The following is a 14,036-nucleotide window of genomic DNA, read 5'->3' on the forward strand; positions in this document are numbered from 1 at the left end:
CTAATTACTCCTCTCCAATGCCCTGGTGCTACTTCTTTGAACTTGATTGGGGTACCAGCTGGTTAATGCTGCCGTAGAGTATTAATGTTCTAGAATCAGAGTACTCCAGTGTCAGACAGGGCGAAGGCTCCCCTTGTCTCGGAGTAATGGAGTCTGCTTTGGTGTCAGTTGGGACGAGGATCACCTTAGTATGGAAATTCATCTAGCATAAGAAATCTTGAACGGGTTTCTATGTGTTCATTTTGCATAGACTTTGTATCTCCTCTGCTGTGCACATCGCCAACCTTCTATTCTCCATCCCCAGCACTCCTCTCATACTCACTCTCCAGGGGTAAGCAGCACTCAATGGCTAAATAGTCAATGATGTTTTATAGCTGATTAGTGCAGGGTAGAGATGTTTCTTCAAACCACATCTGAACTGGCTGACTACAGACTACATTGGCCAAATTCAGACCCATGTAAGAGGGTGTAACTCCAGAGAAACTGCAGCCTGCTTTAACCAACTCTGAATTTCATCCCATCAGTCAAACTGGAACTGCGACTACAGCTCCTGGAAATATTTACAGTATATATAAGTTCACAGACAATCTGGAGTGACTGCAAGAGCATAGTTCGCTTGAGAGGCTCTCCTAATGCCATAAATGGCAAAAAAGCAGTCCTCTTAATGGATGGATTGGCTGTGGGCTATTTATAATTGTGTGGATTGCATGTGATTCATTGCCTAGAACAAAGACCTGAAGCAAGAATATCCTTGCATAGGAGTATACTGGAGGGCTTACTAGGACACATACCCAATCACAAAGGGAACTGATGCCCCAACCCAAAGGTCTTCCCTTCAGCATGTAGTTTTTGAGGGGGCTACTACAGGACTTAGTGGCAGCCAGAGTCAGGCAGAATGCAAGTAATTCCTATGTAGCTCAATCCTTTTTCCAGCATTCCTGCTATTTCCTGCCTGGGCCTCCACAAACAGACCACCAGACCTGATGTACAGTGCTTAACTGGATGGTAGTTTTGTGATGTGAGCAAACATTCACTGAAATCAGCAAACATTTAATTCTTAAGGCTCTACAGGATTCAAACCTTGCACACCAACAGGAAAGTCTTACACACTAATGCACTGTGCTACTTATTCCCACTTCAAAGAATCGTATGGAACAGAATACATAGACTAGGATATTCCTGCCAAGTGGGAGTTGCTTTGTTTCTAATTCCTGGCTGTACATTATCAGTGCTGCAGGTAGCATTGCAATAGTTAAGGCTGACCAACTCCCTCCACTATAATACTCTGTTCTCAGTTGCTTATAATATATATATTTAATCTTTTTACTTGATCAGCTTAAAAAAATAACTGAGAGCTAATAAGGAAAAAACACTGTGAAAACAGCAGTGGGATAAGAAGTGTAGTCTTAGTTGTGGTTTCTGATGCTATTTTTGTTCACAGTCTGAAGAAAACCTTGTAGCCTACAAGTTGCTTCTAACCTGACTGCCTCTTCAGACTACATTGTATTAACCACTATAGTGGTTGTTCAAACTCTTACGCCTCCTTCGGAAATGTATGACAAATTCTTCCTGCTCCCTTTCTCTAAATGAAACTTTCATGCTGCCTCTGGACTTTCTCAAGTTATGATGTTACTAATGTAAAAATAAAATAAAGTCTGGGTGGATTGCACAGCTTGTTTTCAAAACATATCCTCAGAAATATCAGCTTGACTCAGGGATTCTAAGCATGTAAATGTGGCTACATGCCCCCAAAATAGGAACACTAGATAAAGAGGGTGGTGTGTGTGAATTTATATTCACTAGGCCATTCTCACTGTTAGGCAGACAATCTACTACTCTGTAGCCATCATCTTGCCAGTTAAGCTGGGAGCAGCCATGCGAGAAGGAGTCCCATTAGGAAATGCATAACATGAAGCAGCATGAACATGGGACCAGTGTTGCTTGATCACAGGGTGAAAGCCTTGGGCTGGGTTTGACTGACAAAGCCGTTTTGTTTTGTTTAAGATGATGGCCAAGCAGAATTTTATTTAAAAATTAAAATCAAAGAGTATCTATGTGAGTAAAAAAATTGTCGCACTGTACATTTTTAAAGCTTCCTGAAATAGGACCAACTCCCATCCAAATTAAGCAGCCACCTGGAAAGCCTCAGTCAGAGCAGAAAGGTTGGAGTTAGTGAGTGTACAAGTAACTGCTGTACCACCCTACCTATGACTCTTCAGCATGGATATAGGGGACTGACTTTCAGTGATTTTCAAGGTGGCATCCCTAGAAAACTCCCAGAACTCTGTAACTTTAGGTTAAGAGTATTTTTACTCTCTCTCCTATGTGGTTCTGATGCAGTCTCTTGATGCAAGGAAGAGAAACTGGATGGATTTATACCATCTCTCCTCTGAGCAAAAAAGAATTCTGGTGTATCTCTGTTTCGGCCAGTGCAAGCAAACAAGACTCCCCCAAACCTCTTCCACACATTATTTACAGCATTGATTCCAGGAAGCAAAGAGTCAGGGAATCCAATCTGAGTAGGTCCTCAGACTCTCAGTGACTCCTCTGTTTTGACACAGCTTTGGCATGAGTTAAACTTGGATCTCCCTAGCTGCCAGCCATCTAGAGGGTTGGATGGCAACGTGTATGTGTAGGAGAGGAATATAGTGAAGGAGTACATAGGTGAGTATATATGTGGATGGGATGGGTCTGCATGGAAATGTTCAAGTTGTGTGGATGCTGCCACATGGCAGTGGCCTTGCATAAAGGATGATCAAAGGCAGTCAGTCTTGTTAGTAGAAATATATAAGTGACATCATATGTGCACCCAGTGTTGAGAGCATAGCAGATGTCTGATATGGGCAGACTTCTGTCACTTCTGAATTGTTATTAGCAAGTTCAGAAAAAGAAACTGAACCTTTAAAACTCCTTCTTCCCTCCCTATGTTTCCTATACCAGTCTGCCTTCCTCTGTCTATGCGGCTAATTTTCTTAAAGCTTAACAATTCTCCTGAGTTCTAGGTTCTCTATCATCTGGGGCAGTTCAGGTTTTTTCTTTCTTTCATTGTTTTTGATTTTGTTTTCAAATAAAAGTAGTCCATGCAAGGCCATAAAGAGAAGAACGGACCATTGCTTCCTCTTTGTTCTCTGTAGCACTCTGGAGGACAGAAGCAAACTATGGAGACAGAACATTGACTGCTCTACAGGTCACTCATGTTGCAGTCTATTTATTCATACATTTTGTAATTAGATTTTTTAAAAAGCTACTAATTCCTTGATATTGCTTGCCCTGTTCTTCTCATTTGCTCATTTTCCCATCATCCACTAACAGGCTAACAGCTGTTTCTCTCTCTTTTAATATTTGTTTCATTATTTTGCTAGGGTAAATATATCAAATATTATTATTTGTATTATGGTAACAGCTAGAGGCCCCTGTTGAGATCAGAGCCCCATTGTGCTAGAACCCATATGTACACACATGAAAAGACAGTCCATGCCCCACAGACCTTACACGAAGACTACTTTGAATAGGTTTTCCACAGCCCTGTTAAACTAAATGTGCTGGACACTGCAGCAGCCATTGTTAGAAGAAAAATGCAAGTGAGAGAAGGGGCGTGTTCTGGCTTTTGTTTCACAGGTGGTTGCTGAGGCCCAGAGAGATTGGGATTTGCCCAAGGTCAGGCAGGAAGTCTGTGGCAGAGCTGGGGATTGAACCCTGATCTCCTGAGGCCCAGACCAGTCCAATATTCATGTCTATTCTTCTTTTTCTTCTATCAATTTATAGTAATTAGTTGCTTTAAAACTCCATGGTAGTGGTTTTTACATCCTATATTTTGGTACATGGTCTGTGGCCAGCAGACAATTTCTGTTCAAATTTGAGATGATTTAAGCAATTAGTTTTTGAGATACAGAACTCAGACAATCAATTTTTAATCCTGCTTTTAAAAATTTGTCTAACTCCCCTCCCTCCCCCTCCCCCGCATCTTATCTCAGAAACAGCTTTTTCTAGAAACTTCAGATGAAGTTTACTGAGAAGCTTTGGGCAAGGTCTAGTGGGTGTGACCAAATCTGACACAGGGAAAGGCATATTTGTAAGATATTCACTGGCAAAATAAGGACCATCAGCATGAGGTGTCAGGCTCCAGCAGAATGTAAAGGGCTATCAGTTGACTGGTGCAGACTTAAGCTTTCTTTGTTAGTTTTCAGTACGTTTCTAACACTTCTGCTTGTGGAGAGAGCCTTCCAAGTGGAAACTCTTTGCTCATGAGTTCTGTAATGGATTCTTCTGAAACACCAGAGATGGCAATGGCAGGAGATGGGACACTGGGTGGGGTGGGCCAAGGCTTTGAGGAGGCACTGAGCTTTCGCTCTCTCTCGGGTGCTTTGCTGGCTGGTTCTTGGTCATGTGCTCAGGGTCTAACTTGATCGCCTTATGTGGGGTCAAAAAGAAATTTTCCCCCAAGTCAGATTGGCAGAGACCTTGGGGTCTTTTCACCAGCCTCTGCAGCATGCTGGTCATTTGCCAGGATTATCTGGGTGTATCTTGCTTAATTGTTTCCCTGCCATTGTGGGAGCCTCAGGCCCTGAAACACCTTGGTCCACCCTGTTCTCTGCCGATGGGATATAATTGTCTATTCTCCTGGCAGCATTTAAACTTTGGTCTAATGTCAGTTGCTCAGTTAGTGTGTGGCTGCTGAGTGGGGTTGGTGGCCTGTGCTATACAGGAGGTCAGACTAGAGGATCTGATGGTCCATTCAGGCCTTAAACTCTATGACGGTAAAAGAACAGAAAAATTCTGGCCCACTCCCCCTTGTTAGCTATGGTCTTGCCCAAGCTCTTCACTCACACATTTGCTACTTACATCTTCTCCTTTCAGGTGCACTCCACGCCAGGCCAAAGGCGACAGGCACCATCAGAGTCTTCATTACCCACCCACTCCTCTCTGATAGCTGCTCTTTTCTTCAGCAGCTATGCTAGCAGTACTACCAGGAGAAACTGTCCACTCCTCTCCCCTATTACAGTACATGAGCCAGCCCAGCACCTCCCTTGCCCTTACAGAGACTGCAGACTTCTTAAAAGCCTATGGAAAATACAGACAAAAGAACATCACAAGTCCCACTCTCAGCAGCTTTACGTTTGCAGTGGAAATCCCCTCCCAACAGGACTGGAGAAGGGCTTAGAGACATGTCAGGAAAGAAAAATGAAATACTTTCCTGTCCTTGTTAAGCTCCCAACCCCTATCAACTGCTGTTTGAAGAGAAAGTTGATATTACTCTGCAGAGAGAGAGAGAGGGGGAGCACACATTCCAAGGTTCCTCAGAACTAAAATAATCCAATTGTACCTTTCATACCGCAAGAAATGAAGCTCACAAATAAAACCATGAACCAACCATATGCTATAACAACGTCTGACTCTTTGCAGTTTTCCCAGAAAACTGCATGGGCATTCTGTGGCTCATTCCTCATCCCACTGCCTCCCTCCCTCAATTCTAACACGTCTGGCCCTGGCGAGTTTAGAAAGAGAAAAGGAAGGACTTGTTTCTGACTCGCATACCAAAATTTCAGGATAGAGCACTGGACTGGGACTCAGGAGGCCTACGTTCTATTTCCAGCTCTGCCACTGGCCTGCTGGGTAACTGGGGCAAGTCAATTCCTCCCTCTTTGTGGCTTAGTTTCTCCATCTGTAAAACTCAGGGATAATGGTATTGACCTTCTTTGTAAAGCCCTTTGAGACCTACTGATGAAAACTGCAATTTAAGAGCTAGTTATTATTATTATTATTATTTATTATTTGTTGTGGGTTACATAAAGAATCAAAATCTGCAGGTAAAACTCCTATTGACTTCAGTGCCTAAGTAAGGACTCCAGAATTTCTGTGTCTCATGTGTGTGTATGTGTGTAAAGAGAGAGAGAACATAAAAGGGGTATACTTAAGTTTAAAATAGATGTCACTAGTTTTCTTCTCAGCCTGTTTACTCACTGGGGTTCATGGGAGGTCAAGCTGGGGACTTGCTTATTTATTTTCCTCACTTTGCCTCACACTCCTCCTCCAGACTGCTCTGGATAGGTTTTCCACTGCCCTGTTAAAGTGACTAAGTGTGCTGTGTACAGTAGCATCCACTCGGAAAAGAAAAGCTAGTGAGATGAACATTTGTAAGAAAAGAAGCTGCATTCTGGCTCCCAACCCAGCCCAGGCTGGGGAAACGGGAAAAAGTGCTGGTAAAAGCCAGCAGATCTGTACTGGTATTTTTATAAAAATCTTTTTATGTATTTACTTCAAAATTCTGGATACAGATGGACTTTCTAGGCCCATTATTTATTAGTGTGTCTGCCTTGAAATAGGAACTGATCGTTGATAACCAGAATGGGATTTGCTTCTCTGTCGCGCCTTTTATACTCATGGAATCCCCAAGGGCTTTACTAAGCAATGACTTGGGCATGAGGGGCTTTATTAATAATGGTAGTGCTGCCATGACTCTGTAGTTCAGATGGATCAGTGTTGTTCTCTTTTCTCTACAGCAGAAGCACACCAGCCTGATAAGGTGCCGTGCCATGGCAGGATACTGGCCCTTTCTCCACGGATAACAGACCTGGGCTAGCAGGGCTCGCACTAACATTCTAAAAAAAGCTGCCTAGACAGCACTGTGAAGTTGCGGCTGGGGCTGGAGCTCAGGCTCTGAAGACTAACGAAAGGGGTGGGCTTCCAAGCCCTGCCTCCAGCCCAAGCCACAAGTTCAAAGCGCTGTCTATACAGCTCTAAACACTAGTACGAGCCCCACTAAGTTTGTTAACCCGGGCTGGCAGGCTTGCTCCAAAATGCTGTGTTGACATACCCATAGTGCACACCTGAGAAGGAGAATTGTCTCTCCTTTCTTTCTCTAGCAGTTTTGCCTTTCTCTAGCAATTTTGTTTGACTTGTCATCTGCCCCCCCCCCCCTTTCTGGTTGCCTCCACTGGGCTTTTGGCCAGGGAAGTCTGTTAAAATGAAGCAGAACCCTGTTATTGTTTGCTGGATCTGACTATAAGTGAAAAGTGCCTCACTGGATATTTTTGCTGCCTCCAAAAATACTCCATTGACTCAATCACAGTTAAATGAAGATGGACTTTTCAAGGAAAGACATCAACACTGGACAGAGGGCTTGTTCCAGGTAGCATTTAGACAGCTGCTCTCCAATCCTCCATCTCGCTCATGGCTCCGTAAATACCTTCCAACTGGTGTCTTGTAAAGGCGGAAGCCCTTAGCAGATTGTGCTCTAATTTTGTCTTCATCAGCATTACTAATTAACTCAAGTTAGCTAACACATTTGTGCATGTCAGCCTGGACACCACAAATATTTGTGGTTTATCCTAGAACAAATGTTTGTGTCCTGGAACAAAGGTTTGGGGAGTGTCCAGACTGGTAGCTAGCTTAAGCTAACTGATATAATCAACCAATTGGAGTTAAAAATCCTCTGGTGTAGACATACACTGTGTTGTTAAGTTATAACCCTGGTATAAAGGGGAACTAAAAATGTAATGGCCAAGTGCCTCAGGTTCAGGAAGCTCTGACAAAGAACTGCAATTGTGGAAGAGCTTGCAATGTCTCAAATCCACTCCAGAACAAACGAAACACTAAAACACAGTGTGCCATACCAGCTCATTATATGCATTGGCCATGTAATTTCGTGTTATAACATTACAAGTCCAGGCAATGTAATAATGCCCTCAGAAACCCTTTACTCAAAAGAGGAGTAAGGAGGGCTGGGAAACAATTTTAATAGGAGAAAAAGTGATGAGGGAGACAGAGTTAGGGGCTTCGGGTTCCGCTTGTTTTACAAATATGAAAGGCTAGACCCTACCTCACCTCTTCAGTGCCCTGGACACGTTCAAGCTAAGGGTTCTGCCATCAGACAGCTTTTAAGCAGGAGAAATGAAAACCACACAAGTAACAGAAAATCTCCCTACAACTGTGAGGTCTTTGTGGGGCAGATGGAACAGTAGGGGCGGACTGGGAATGAGATGGCAAGTTGTTGGGAGTCTTGATGAACGTTTCAATTTCTACTCTTCTATCTATTAGAAAGCAATGGTAGCAGGAGGTTGCTTCTCCTGATCACCTCTTGGGCCATATGCCCTTGAAGAAATTATGCAGGTATGTGATTTCTCTAAAAAGGCGTGATACAGGAAATGGTTTGGGATGGGGAAAGAGCGATACAGCATATAATTTACTAGTTATTCTGTAGACTACTTAGTAAGAGAGATCATCTCCTGGACCCATCTCCCCTCCCAGCCCAATCCCCAATCACTGCCTCCTTGGTTCCCAAAGTGGTTCACTCTGCAGACCGCCAAGAAGGGCTAAGAGGGGCACTGCTGAGCCATGAGTAGGCGGGCCAGAGAACTACTGGTTTACACCCCGCATAGGTGCAGGTAAAGAGGGAATGAGTTGCGCCTGGCTGCTGCTGCTGTTTTTCTGTAGCACAAGATACAATGCTGACTGGTGCGTGCACGCTCTTCCCGCTCCGTCCCCAGAGCACATTTGGAACAGTCGCCCAGCTTCTATGGGAATGGAATGTCCTTTTCTGTTTCTCATAATCCCCCTGACCCATTCCTGCACTAAGAGAACAGAGAAACTGCTGAGCACTGTGCCTGTTCAATAGGCTAGTCTGAGACCTGCATTGCTCCAGTTTTATTGTGTAAACAAAGCAGTATGTTAGCCTGATCCCACTATCCAAGCTCCTGCAGATAGGACAGGAAGCAAGAAGTAGTATTAAGAAATAGAGCATTCCAGCTAGTAAATAAATCTGTTGTTGCGCTCCTGGGGAATTGGAATGAATATCCCAGAATGCATCTGTGTGCATATAGCACATTTCCAGGAAACACAGTGTCCCCCCAAAAGCAACAAGTCAGGTGTGTGTGTTACTGACTAACATCATTATCTCTTCATCACCCTGCTCTGGACCCATAAATCACCCCACTTAGTAGTGGAAAAGGACAAAAAATGCAAAAAGGGACTTAGATCCCTTGGGGAAAAGAGGTAAGTCAAGATGAAATCCTGTGGTTTATACATATAGGGATCTATTCTCCCACTGATGAATGAGGGATTTATGTGAATAAGTTCTCTGAATATTAACAGGAATTATTCACAGAAAGCCGCACATGCTCTGACAGAAGAATACACCCATGTGTCTGTTTCTCCATCTCAGAGTTTGGCTACAGCAATCAGCTAAGTCAACAGGAGTCAGTGCTTCTGATAACTGTGGCTGAAGTCTAAAATGGAGGAATTAGCAAGATTTGCGGTGGACCTGCCAATGCCCACTCTGCATCAGAACTCTCCGGATGGAACTTTCAGACATGGACTGGTGCTTAGCCCCAGTCTGCACCAGGGAGAAAGAGAAGTGAGGAGAATTTTCCACACCTCTGAGCAAGAAAACAGGGTTGACAAGAAAGATGATGCAATTCCAAGATACTTATGAATAAGTGCCCTTTTCTAGAGCCAGACACATTGCTCTTTTTGGACAGAAGCTCACAGTTAGAGCTGGACTGTCTGTCCTTAATTTTTAACAAAGTAACCAAAAGAACTACATGGTGTGGGAGGTTCCATTGCTAACAAGATCTTCTCTCCTGAAGAACTGCATTCAGATCTAGCTAACTCCAGTAGTGAAATGAAGTCCTCAATGGGCATTTGTCCCCAAAACCAAGACGTGGTTTAGCGTAGTTGACATTCTCTGCCCATGAGAAGCCCAGGAATTATGAGAGGGTTCTGCATGCCAGGCCTGCCTGAGGTGGATTGTCAGAGGTGGATTCTCAAAGCTGTCTATAGTACCCAATGCCAGGAAAGATGCTGCAACTAAAGACTGAAGTCAACTGGCAGAGGTGGGTGGGTGAGCCCATGATAGAAACTGAAGAAAGTAAAGAGCTAAGGGGGAACATAGAACATTTTAGCTATCGATATTAAACAGGAATAGCATCTGCAGCTACCCTAGCTAGGATACAGTTACAAAGATCATCAACCTTTCTGCTTCAGAGTTGATACTGATCATCAGCTGGGATCAGGAAGAAATCCCTCCTTCCTCTCTATGTATAGCACTATGCGGTGCATTAAGGAGGTTTTACACCTTCCTCTAAAGCATATGACCATTGTCAAAAACAGGATACTGTACTACTGTACATAAAGGGACAGCCAGGTTTCTGATATAGTTGCACTGCCCTATTCTTCACGTCATGGAAAAAGAAACCATACCTAGCACTGGTCCCTTTGTTTCCACCTACCTGGATGTGAGAGTCTTCCTTAATTCCACTGAATATATTTTTATTTAGTAGGTTAAATATAGTTAACTGGCCAGATCCTCAGCTGGTGTAACTAGCATAACTCTGTGCTGGCCCAGCATATTCAAGGCAAGCATTTTAGCCTGTGCATTGAACTGACTTTCACTCCCAGCAATGCTGCTTCATTTTAAATCTGCTGGCAATTTACATTCTGGAAGGAGGTTCCATGAATCATTCCCTAAAACTTCCATCTGAACAGGCCGCGTTGCACAGCACACACACACAAGTTTTCCGGAATTGTATCCCAAAGTTGGAAGGACAATCAGTGCAATGATTCCTGCCCGGGGAGGGTTGCAAGCGCTGCTCCCGGCTTTGCAGGAGAACCTGACCCTCCACCTCGCAGCCTGGCTTTGGGCTGAACGGCTTTTTATCTCCTCCCCTTTCTGTTTCATGCCGCTTATTCCTTTTTGCAGCGTGGCCTTCGCAAAGCCAAAATCCGGCTAGTTGCTCCCAGGAACCCACCGGGTCTAGCTTGCGCTTGGGCTCTGTTCTCTCCCTGCCTTCTGGCCGTCCTGGTTCGTCCCTGGGGGAGCGCTAGGAGCACGCTGAGTGCTGCGGGCGGGCAGACAGACAGACCGACCGACCAGGGGCCGCGCGCCCCCCCGGATTGCCCCCAGCCGGCGCAGCCCGGCTCTCCCCGCCCCACCGCGCCCGGCCTGTGCTAGCTCTTCTCACAACCCTCGGGCGTGTCCCGGGGGGCAGGGGTCCTCGGGGCACGTTCCCTGCCCTCCTCAGGGAGCAGCTGGACGGCGCCTCCCCCGCGCACGGTCCCCGCTCAGGCTGAGCGCGCCGCGGGCATCCGCGCACGAAGGGTCCCCCCAGCCCCACCAAGGAACAAAAGCAGCGGCGGCGGCGGCGAGGCGCCAGGACCGTGCACGCGACCGACTGCCTTACCCGGCCCGCGACCCGCCTCGCTCCTCCCGGGGCCGGCCGCGGAGAGCTCTGCCCGGCGGGACGGGCTGCGGCCGGGGGACCATCCGCGCTCGCTCCTCCAGCGGTGCAGCGCCCTGCTCCTGGGAAAGCGCCGCGGCTTCCCCGTGCCAGGCTGGGGCTCGCTCCCTCCCGCAGCCGGCGGCCGGGCTCTCGCCCCGGGCTGGATGCCTGGCCTGGGGGGAGGGGGGGTTGCAATGGACGAGAGGGTCGGGTCGGTTTCAGAGCAGCCCCCGGGGGCGGAGGAGCGAGCTGGCCTCCCCCAGGCGCAGGCACACCAGCCTCACGCCGCCGCCTGGAGCGGCTCCCGGCCCCTCGGAAACTCGCTGCTGGGCCGGAGGCAGCGGGCGAGCCCGCGACGGGCGGCGCAGGAGAGTTCTCAAGTGAGCCAAAGTCACCAGCGGGTCCCCCTGCGGCGGGCGGCGGGCCCCGGGCTAGAGGAGGAGACAGGCGAAGGGAGAGCCGCCTGCCCCGCCCCTCCCCTCCCCTCGCCGCTCGCCCCCTCCTGGGAGCAGCCCGCTAACAAGGACCCTTCTGTTGGCTTTGTTCGAGACACTCCGCGCCACGCCGCCCTTCGCGTCTCCGCTGCTGGCCGGCTCTCGAGGCGCAAAGCCGCTGGCGGAGGTGGCCGAGTGCGCATCTGGCCAGACGTGCAGGGGGGGGTGCAGTGGCTGCAGGAAAAGAAACTTGGCCGGGGGGGTGGCGTGAGACAAGGTGTGTGTGTGCGGGGGGGTGGGGGATGGAGCGAAAGGACAGGACACACTTCATCTGTGTTATCTCCGCACTTCTGATTGCATTATCCCTCCCCTCTGCAAGCGAGGAAATAACTTAGGAGGGAATCGCACGTCTGTGAGAGCCAAAGCTCTGAAGTCACTCGGATCGTGACTTCCCACTTTAGTAGGAGGGATTTCAAGCTCCTTTTCAATCGGAATATTCCAAGGCCGTTGTCGACTCCATTTATTACAGTTGTATCAATGGTAATTTTGAGGCCCTTCTCCTCACTGTAGTATGCACAGAGGGGAAGAGGTTACACAGAAGTAAAAGCGGGGAAGTGTGCATATCATATCTCTTTTTTAAGGAAAGTGCCTTTGTGACTAAACAGTTTCCATATTAGTGTGGCTGGGTTGTATTTCATATTTTCATTATTGTGTATTTTCTGTTGCTCCAGGGCTCTTTTGATTATAGATGATGAACTAAATTTGTAGCCCTTCTTGCTCAGCTTTTGGCAATTCGTGGTAATAATGCTTCCACTGTGTTTCCATTCCAGAGCGAGGGGATCTGACACAGTACTGTGAAAGCTTTTTTCCAGTGGAGGGTGTTGATCTCAGATCAGCAGCTGCTCTTGGGAGAGGACACTTCCTTGCACTCAGGTGTTGTGGTTTTAGTGTAATACCTGGATGGAGCAGATGCAGGATGCAGATCTGAATTTCAAACATCCCAAAGTTTATGGATATTTAGAGACAGGGTTAGATTTGGGGCCATTTTTAGTTGTTACTGATGTGGTGACCCAAAACCTGCAGTTATTAAAAATATCCTGCATTGTCACATTATACTTCTAGCACTATAAGGTGTATATGCACCCCATTTATTGACAGACTTTGGGGGATAACGGTAATAGGTATATAACCATGTATACACAACTTTAATTCCACTTGAGCATTCAGATTACATTATAAATCACAAAGCAGCATTCAGATCACCAGAACCTGTGAGATGGAATTTATTTGTGTGACAAAGCAGCAAGTCGGTTATTTTGGAACAGCTGGGTGTATACCAAAGGTTCAGCAAACACATGAGCCTCAGATCCTTGTATTTTTTTGTAAAAACCCTTCAGAGCTTGTAAACTTGCTCTCACTCTCCCCTCCTTTCACTGTAAACCTGAGTCTGCAAGCCCACAATGAGGTGAGATCCTCAAATAAATAATAAATAAACCACGTGGAAAACTGCTCCACCAAGAGGTCAGGAAATTCAATTTATCTCCCTAAAGCTCCTATTTAAATTGGCTTCTGACTCCAAATGCAGAAGCTAAGCAAGCTGCTGAAACATTGTAATTGTAATGTTTTTTTTCTAAAATTGCTGTATCAGTTTCTCACTATAAATGAGATTGTGTGAGGATTTGTGTGGGCATTAATGCATGTGCAGCTTTATACGTGTACACCACTTTGTATATGTTCACAGTTATGCACATGGAATGTGTGTGAATGTATGTGTGAGCATATGTTTGTGTTATGGGGTGTGTGTGTGTACATAAGCGAGTTTGTAACCACATATGTATGTGTGCATGAGTATGCAAGTGTGTGTATTCGTAAAAAGAAAAGGAGGACTTGTGGCACCTTAGAGACTAACAAATTTATTAGAGCATAAGCTTTCGTGAGCTACAGCTCACTTCATCGGATGCATACAGTGGAAAATATAGTGGGGAGATTTTATATACACAGAGAACATGAAACAATGGGTGTTACCATACAGACTGTAACAAGAGTGATCAGGAAAGGTGAGCTATTACCAGCAGGAGAGTGGTGGTGGTGGTGGTGGAGGTGGGGGGAACCTTTTGTAGTGATAATCAAGGTGGGTCATTTCCAGCAGTTGACAAGAACAGTAGGAGGGGAAATAAACAAGGGAAAATAGTTTTACTTTGTGTAATGACACATCCACTCCCAGTCTTTATTCAAGCCTAAATGAATTGTATCCAGTTTGCAAATTAATTCCAATTCAGCAGTCTCTTGTTGGAGTCTGTTTTGGAAGTTTTTTTTGTTGAAGAATTGCCACTTTTACGTCTGTAATCGAGTGACCAAAGAGATTGAAGTGTTCTCCGACTGGTTT

The 14,036-nt window shown here is 46.1% G+C and overlaps 1 protein-coding gene across 1 annotated transcript in view; it reads right to left on the minus strand.

The window, feature by feature from the left end:
• CHST3 (carbohydrate sulfotransferase 3) overlaps nucleotides 1–11,638 on the minus strand; it is a 47,274-nt gene extending 35,636 nt beyond the window's left edge. The window contains exon 1 of the mRNA XM_084634654.1: nucleotides 11,178–11,638. The gene's annotated coding sequence lies outside the window, so the exon portion shown is untranslated. The remainder of the gene's footprint in view (nucleotides 1–11,177) is intronic.
• Nucleotides 11,639–14,036: the final 2,398 nt, after the last annotated feature.

The sequence above is a fragment of the Lepidochelys olivacea genome (assembly GCF_965140295.1).
Source record: "Lepidochelys olivacea isolate rLepOli2 genome assembly, chromosome: 7".
Lineage (NCBI taxonomy): Eukaryota > Metazoa > Chordata > Testudines > Cheloniidae > Lepidochelys > Lepidochelys olivacea.